We start from the raw sequence: 9,103 nt of genomic DNA on the forward strand, positions 1-9,103 counted from the left end.
TAATTTTACAATTTCTAGCAACCACATAAAAAAAGTAAAAAGAAACAAGTGGAATTAATTTTATAGATTTTATTAAACAAAGAAAATCCAAAATAGTATTATATCGCGATGAAATCTATATACAGAATTATTAAACCTGTATTTTACACTTACAGAATATCTCAGATTAGACCAGCTACATTTCAAGAGCTTAATAGCCACATGTGGCTGATGACTACCGTATTACACAGTGTATCTCCAGATAATAAGAATAGATTTTGATTTTGTTGTGGTTGATGGTGGTGATGATAATGATGTAATTATTATTAACTTTGAATATGCCAGTCACATAGATCTTTGCTTTGGAAGGGAAATTTAAGTTTGTACAGTCTGATTATTCTTTTGATGCTTGAATCTTTACTAAAGTATCACCTATAAGGAGTCATTTAATATCTGCTTATACAGTAATAGGCAACTCATCTCCTCTGAAGTAAGTTATTCCTCTTTAGCCAGCTTTATTATTATAAAACTAGAGGCCCAGTGCATGAATTTGTGCACAGGTGGGGTCCGGCTGGCCTGGCCTGATGCGGGCCGATCGGGGCTGGGCCAGCTGGGGGAGAGGATGCGTGAGGTTGGCCAGCCGGCCCCACCCCCGGTCGGTCAGCTGGCTGGCCTCAGTGCGTGTCATAGCGACCAGTCATTCCATTCCAGTCGTTCTGGTTGCTTGGCTTTTATATATATAGATTATCCTTTTTATTGAGCTAGAAATTGTCATATTAACATTTATCTTGTGGTTCTACACTGTGAAGCCAGAGAGAGTCAACCTGATTTTGTTTATAGAATTGTTTTGATGTTTGAAGATAGCTAGCATGGTTTGTGGAGTCAATCTCCTCCAAATAAACTGCCTTATTGCTTTCATTATTTCTCCTGATAGTTTCAAGTCTTCTCAACATCCTGTCCTGTGAATGGGTTCCAGATTATCAGTCTCTCTTAAAGTGTAATGCTCAGAGCTGAATATAATATTCATGTGTGGGCTCACCACCCCAAAATAGAGTAAGACCATGAACTCTTGGTCCTATATATTACACTTCTATTGCACCATTGTCACAACTTACTGTTGACTATACTGAGCTCCTTGGCTACAAAACACCTAAATATGGTCTTTGTGCACATCTTTCTTATGTTTTTATGTGGACAGTTATAGCCAGACCCAAGGCAGTGCCATAAATATGGGCATGATCCATGTGTCATCCAACACTGGAGAGTTGTGGAGAATAAAAGTAAGGAATATAACCCTTGATATGAGAAACTTTAAGAAATTGTTACTTTCCTTTTTTCACAATCTGGAAAAGCAAGATATTTTTACATATATTATTCAGTGTATTAATGAGCTCACCTCTTTCAACTAACCACTCATCATTAGCAAATTTTGATGAGTAAACTTTTTATATATCATATATTATTTATATATTATATATTTATATATATTATTTATGAAATGTAATCTCTATCAAAACAAGTTGTCAATAAAAATATTGAGTATGTTATATTCTAACACAAGTCTTAAAACATTGGGCTTCACTAAGTAGTAAGTTTTAGCTGTGTCAACCAGTTTAAAACTACCCCATTTCCATGAAACTGTTTTATATTTCTCTATTGTTATTTCCAGGCCTTAGAACCTTTTTTCTTTTCCTTTCCCTGGACCTCACAGGACTGTCCTGTACTCGTCTTTGCCTGGAAATTTTCTGCTCTTCTTTTGTGTTTTATTTCAGTTATCATCACTTGTTTCAGGTTAGGGGCCATTCTTATGGGCTCCTACTGTGTTATATACTGTCCCCGTGACAGCAATTCCACCCTCTTTTGTAATTTTCTGTGTATCTGACTATGTATCCTACTAGACTGCAAACTGTTAGGTCAGGGATTGACACTGTTACATAAAGTGTCTAGCACAGTACAAAGTAAATACTTTTTGACGAACGGAATAAGTTCTCATAACCACATGCAGAGGTAGTTATTATCATCCTCAATTTAGGAGGCAATTGAAGATCCGACAATGGCATACGCTTGCTAAGGCACAGAGTGGCTGGAGAAACTGTGATTCAGGATTCTGAATCTGGATCTAACGCTTTTGTTATAAAGCCAGTTATGTGTACATGCCTTTGATGTACTCCTGGATGTCTCAAGTTCCTTAACAAGTGATGGTGCTTTTATGGTTTCACTGGAGGCAAGACTTCCAATGCAAATACCGGGAAGAGAAAGCACAATAGACTGACTTCTGGGGACATTAGAGTATTAAATACTGGTGCCAGGTGATCTCCCAGGAATAGGTTCTGACCGGAAGGAAAGTGAACCTAGTGCTCTTGTCATACAAGTCTGCACAAATCACTGTGTCCCAGTTTCTCATAGTAAATGCTTGCTAGTCACTTGGTTTCCAAGCAGTTAAATTAGAAGAGTCGCCCCACTTTGTTCTTTTTCATACAAACCACTATAATGAAAATAAATTAATACAATTTACTTTAAATTGTATTAATTGTTTTTCTGCTTATACATACAATTCAGACACGTTTATTGAGAAAATCTGAAAAAAAATCATTTTAAAAGCATGCAGAAAAAAATTATATTTAACCACAGTACTTTTTACAAATAATTATACTTTTATCTAATTTAGGATCAATCACTAGATTCCTTTGTTTTTACTTAATGTTTTGAGAATTTTCTGATGTCATTTAATATTCTCTACTATGTGATTCCATAAATTCACTCCATATAATATTCCATAAATATATCTAATCAATTTCTTATTATAGATATTTAAGGTTATTTCTAGTTTTAGATTCTATAAATAACGTGGCAGCCGTCATCCTTGGGCATTAACCTTTGCACACATGACTGGTTAAGGAGAGATTGAGAGATTTTCCCCCTCATGTGATTGGTCATATGCTGTGCTGGAATAAGAACTTAGAATAAGAACTCCCCAGAACTGGGCCCTCACCTTAAAGTGCTTGTAGGATTTTGACCCTCAGCAATAATCAGATTTAATCAAGGATTAGAATTCCTGACTCCCGAATACCTAGATTAGATTTGGTTCCTTAGGAGTCCTATATTGCTCTCCCCATTTTCCTGTGGCATCTTGGTTGCTAATCTCCAGGGTGGAGCTAGAGGCCTCCCTATTTTCTTTCTTTTTTAAAAAAAATATATATTTTATTGATTTTTTACAGAGAGGAAGGGAGAGGGATAGAGAGTTAGAAACATAGATGAGAGAGAAACATCGATCAGCTGCCTCCTGCATACCCCCTACTGGGGATGTGCCCGCAACCAAGGTACATGCCCTTGACCGAAATCGAACCTGGGACCCTTCAGTCCGCAGGCCGACACTCTATCCACTGAGCCAAACCGGTCAGGGCGAGGCCTCCCTATTTTCAAGCTGGACTCCACCTGTTTGCCCCAATGCTGGACTTAGGAATAAGATTTAATATTAAGAATGAGGACAAGCAGAGGTTGTCTCTGTTTCAAAGGCAGGAGAGAGAGGGAGGGAGGGAGGGAGGGAGAGAGAGAGAGAGAGAGAGAGAGAGAGAGAGAGAGAGAGAGAGAGAGAAGAGGTCCCAAGTAAGCAGATAAGGCAGATACACATATACTGTTTTGAGTCTTTTTCTTTAACCGAGGGAAGGGGAGAAAAGCAACTGCTTAACTTAATACTGCCCCAGGGCAGCCTGAATGGGCCTACTTAAATCAAGTAGTTTGTCACTGCTGCCATTCTGACCCTTGCAAGGACCAGAAAATGCATGGATGAACTCACTGGGTTGAACAACACGCTCAGTGTCTTGAGAACAAACAGACTTTTCTTTAGTGTTAGTTACAAACATCTTTTCTTTCCACTTATTCAGTTCAGTTCTCTAAGAAGCAAAAGCTAATCTCCTGTAAACGTTCAGGAGAAAAGCATGTGATATAGCTCCAAGCTGCCTTAGCCACATGCCCGGAGAAGGCTGCCAATCGGATTTAGAGGGTCTCTGCCTGCCCCAGCCCCCCTGCCCTATGTTTTGGAGAAGAGTCATTGTTCAGAGCCTTAATTTTCTCATCTGCAGAATGGAAATAGAAGTGATTGATCCAGTTGACTACACTAATTTAGAGTTATTTTATTTGACATGATAGATAGCACCAACTTGTGCCTCGCACCAAGCCAGATACGGAGGACACAATGGCCCAATTTCTGTCTTTGAAAACTTAAAGTTAATGGGACTCTCAGACAATGTATATATATATATATATATATATATATATATATATATATATATATATATATATATGTATATATATGTATATATATATATTTTAATATATTTTATTGATTTTTTACAGAGAGGAAGGGAGAAGGAGAGTGATAGAGAGTTAGAAACATCAATGAGAGAGAAACATCGATCAGTTGCCTCTTGCACACTCCGTACTGGGGATGTGCCCACAACCAAGGTACATGCCCTTGATTGGAATTGAACCTGGGACCCTTCAGTCTGCAGGCTGACGCTCTATCCACTGAGCCAAACCGATCTGGGCTATGTGGATAATTTCAATGAGATATGAAAGGAGCTGTGATGGGAGAAGAACAAGTGATAATAGCACTTAAAATGGCCCAGGCTTGGCAGGAAGCAGTTCAGGAGAAGCATCCTTGTGAAACTGGTGTCGACACTGAGTCTTAGTGGGTAAGTTAGCTAGTCAAGAGGCAGGGGCAGAAGAGCTACAAAGAGCCCGTAATCAAGAGCGAGCCTAGCTCCTTTGGAAAACCAGCTAAGTAGGTACGTATGAATGGAGTCGCCTGGGAAGCAATAAGAGATGACGCTGACAAGGGCAGAAGCCAGGAGAGGGTCTAACCTCGATTGAGTTTACTTTAATTTATGCAGAATTTTTTGGATAATTTTATTCACCAGGAAATTCTGTGTTATAACACAGTGTCAAAGATTTCAATAAAGGTCTTAGGCTAAGATCCATACACCCAAACTTTCTTATATGTTTCCTCTCTTTGAAACCCAATCATAAACATCTCTGTCATTTTATGATTCTCATCAGTCACCTCTTGTTTCTTTCTGCTTTTAATTGTACGTCCAGACCTCTTCAATATTACCCCTATTTCTCAATAACATCGAAAATTCTTATGGAGAGGAATGCGTTTCATATGTTTCTCTATGTAATTCCTACAGTTTGGGGCCAATTTACAAATGAGAGCAGCAGAGAGCAACCAAGTACAGGCTGGTGCAGAGATTAAGTGACTTGCTCAAGGCCACATGCCTCCTGAACAAGTTTTGCTTAGGGCTTTCCTCCCAACTCCACCCCCTTGCCCAAGCTCAGGCACAGTACTTCACAGTCCTGGGCAGTAATAAACATGTACTGGCTTCTTAATTGGAGAAATATGTTGATGTATTTGAGCTAGCCAGGCTCATAACCAAGACATACGCTTTTGAGTAAGCCTGGACAAAGGCAAGGAGAGGGCCTGGGGTAGAAGAAGGTTTGTGATGATTAATGCTTTTAGTTTAAGTAGGATCAGAAATTTTAATATTGCCAAGAGCTCTCTAAAATTAAAGAGGAAACTCATTTTAAAGAACCACACTGTCCTTTCTTTTAAACATTATATTCTTCATAATTAATTTCTCTCCTTGAGGAAAGCATTTGGAAACAATAACTGCTAGCATAGACTTGATCTCTAAGCTTCAGGTTCTATGTCACCTATCAGTTTGTATATTCTTTGCAGCCTAGGAAGGGCAAGAAATGACAACTTTATTTTAAAACCATTTCTCTTGGATAGAGCTAACACCCCCCCCCCCCCCCAAAAAGAGTTAAACAGCCTCAAAGCATTTGTGCACTTGGCTCCATCATTCAACCCTTGTTTCCCACATTTTCTTTCTTTCATTGGCATCTGACTCTTTCTATAAAACTTACAAATACACTCCAGTGTCACCCATCCTAAGTCAATGTTCCTTTGAATCTTCTGCTTTCTCATCTCTACTCTACCCTTCTCATCCAAACTTCCAGAATGTGGCCACTTCTCATTGCACTGCAATCCAGCTTGCACACCCAATATGAAACTTGATGACTACTTCGTTTCCTCGTTCACCACACTCAGTGGTACCCCAGCCGGGCCATTTTACTGTTAATGCTTTCTTGAACCTTCAGCTCCTTCTTCCCACCCCCTCTGCTATTATCTTATTCAGATTTCACCATCTCTTGCCAAGACAATGGTAACATTTTCCAGTACATCGTCCCTATGATGTAGCTTGGTGGTCTTAGGATGGTTACAATTGTTATGGTCTTATGTATTTTGTTAACAGTTATAAAATTCTATTATACTCCTTGTTCCAGGGCTACGTGATAATAGTCCTTTTTACCCCGTGGTTATAAAGTAATATAGCAAGTTCTTTAAGATAGTCGTGTTAGTTCAAATTTAATTCACCCAACAAATATTTATTAGTCACCTATTACATACCAGGCACTGATTTAGTGCTGGGGATGTAGTGGTGAGCAAGACACAGACAGTCCTACAATTATGGAATTTCACAAGGTTGCACTGAGAGGCATGGGCAGAATCATGGACTCTGTGGTCAGGAGCTGCTGTGTTCAAATCAGCTCCACACCTGATGAGTTTGCTGAATTCATTCATTCATCTATTCATTTAATATTTACTTACTGAATGTCAACAATTTGTCGGATGGTGTTTCAATTGCTGCGGATACAGACAAAGTCCTGCCCTCCAGGAGCTTATGTTCCTGTGGGGAAGAATTAAGGTTAATGATACACATATGCATATATCATAAACAAGATAATTTCAGATAATGTAATAGCTATGAAGAAAGTAAAATAAGGTGATATGATTAAGTGTGATCTGATCCTTATTTAGAGGGAACTACTTTAGTTGGAGTGGTCAAGGGAGACCTCTCTGGAAGATGACATTTGAGCTGAGATATAAAAGTTGCCAAGTGAAAGCAGAGAGCTGGGAGAAAGAGAAAACTACACATGGAAAAAAAAAGTGAGGCAGGAATGCTCATGGCCATTGAATAAAGAGAAAGAAAGCCAGTGTGGCTGGAGTAGACTGAAGGAGGGTGAGCTGGCACAGGTGATGTTGGAAGGGCAGATAAGGGGCAGATGATGTGGGGGCTTTGTGGGCCATGTAAAGAACTCAGGCTTTATTATGAATTATTTAATCTCTGTGAGACTTAATTTCCTCAGCTACATAAAGACTTCTTATAAAGTTGTGAGAAGTTTACAAGTTATAATTCTTTCTTGCATTAATCAAACCAATAAACCTTTATCTATGTGGCTGCCACACACCTGGGCTACACAAGGAGAATAGAGAGCTAAGCAAGGCATGACCTGTTCTCAAGGACATTGTAGTTGGTATGGAAGATAGACCCATAAGACAAACATGGACTACAGGATGACAGATACAACAGTCGATGTGGGTGCTTCTTTCCTTTCCTATCCTCTTCACCCCAAGATCCACAACTGAGTTGGCCACCAGCACCTCTTACCTGAATTACTTCTACAGCCTCTAAGTCAGTGGTTCTCAACCTTCCTAATGCCGTGACCCTTTAATACAGTTCCTCATGTTGTGGTGACCCCCAATTTCATTGTTACAAATTGAACATAATTAAAGCATAGTGATTAATCACAAAAACAATATGTAATTATATATGTGTTTTCCGATGGTCTTAGACGACCCCTGTGAAAGGGTCGTTCGACCCCCAAAGGGGTCGCGACCCACAGGTTGAGAACCGCTGCTCTAAGTGTTCCCACTTGCAGTCCTGCTCTTCTCCAAAAACATTCCCCATACTGCACCAGAGTGATCGCCCTAAAATTCACATGTTAATTAATTCATTCAAAGCTATTTACTATGTGTTCACAATGTGTCAGGTTCCTTATTGGGTACTTGTGAAGTATTCATAAACAAATATTGCTTGTGTGACCAAATTCCTTTATTCCACGCTGCTCTCAGTTTCAGGTCTCCAAGTACCACAGTTTTCTTTTTATATTTCAGCTTAAATATCCCTTTCTGTGGAAGTCCTTCCCTGTGGTGGTTTTAAACGTGCCTGCGAATGCTTTGGCCCTCCCCGCATTGAGAGGTGGTGTTTAATTCCCCTCCCTTTAAATCTGAGTGTTTTGTGATTGTTTTGACCAATAGAAAACAGTGGAAGTGACACTATGTGACTTGTGAGTTTAGGTCATAAAAGTCCATGTATCTTCTACCTTGTTTACTGGAATACTTGCTCCTGGAACCCTGATATTTTATTTAAGAAATCTGCCTACTCTGAAGACTCCATGATGAAGAGGCACTTGGGACAATAATTGCAGCTAAGCCTAACCTTCCAGCCATCTTCACCAAGGCAAAAACAAACGATTAAAACCACATCTGTAGAATGGGACCCTACATTCTAGCTCATCCCCCAGATGAATGCCAGTACATGACCTTGTCTCATGCTTCACATATCCTCGTAGTTTAATTTAAAGGTCTCTAAGAATCTTAAGAATGTGTCTCTTAGGTCATCTTTGTTAAACTGTTGTGCTCCTAAGACTCTGAAGAGCATTTCCCACAGTAGTCCCACAGGTGATTCAAAGTTGAGAAAAGCTAATCTTTAAAAGATTTGTGACTGTGGCTTTTGTTTAATGAAGTGAATTTTATAAATCTGTACATAATAAACCCACAAAGTTTTTAAAGGAATTATATTAGTATAAACTGAAAGAGACAAATATAGTACAAAAAGGAAAGAAAGATATGTATCCCTGAATTTCCATAAGCAAGAACTACACTGAGAAAATTATTCAGCTGCATACATAGGCAAGAATGACTCAGAGGGCGGAGCCAAGATCAGAGAACGGACCTCAGAGTTATGGAAAATTCCTAAGCCAAACATAGATAACAAGTTCCCAATTGAATTTCAGAATTGCTATGAACCAGTGACTGCTATGTATCTTCTTTTAAAATATATATTTTTATTGATTTCAGAGAGGAAGGGAGAGGGAGTGAGAGATAGAAACAATGATGAGAGAGAATCATTGTTTGGCTGCCTCCTGCATGCCCCCTACTGGGGATTGAGTCCACAACCTGGGCATATGCCCAGACAGGGAATTGAACTGGTGACCTCTT

Source organism: Myotis myotis, unplaced genomic scaffold, assembly GCF_014108235.1.
Source record: "Myotis myotis isolate mMyoMyo1 unplaced genomic scaffold, mMyoMyo1.p scaffold_m19_p_10, whole genome shotgun sequence".
In the NCBI taxonomy this organism is placed as follows: Eukaryota; Metazoa; Chordata; class Mammalia; order Chiroptera; family Vespertilionidae; genus Myotis; species Myotis myotis.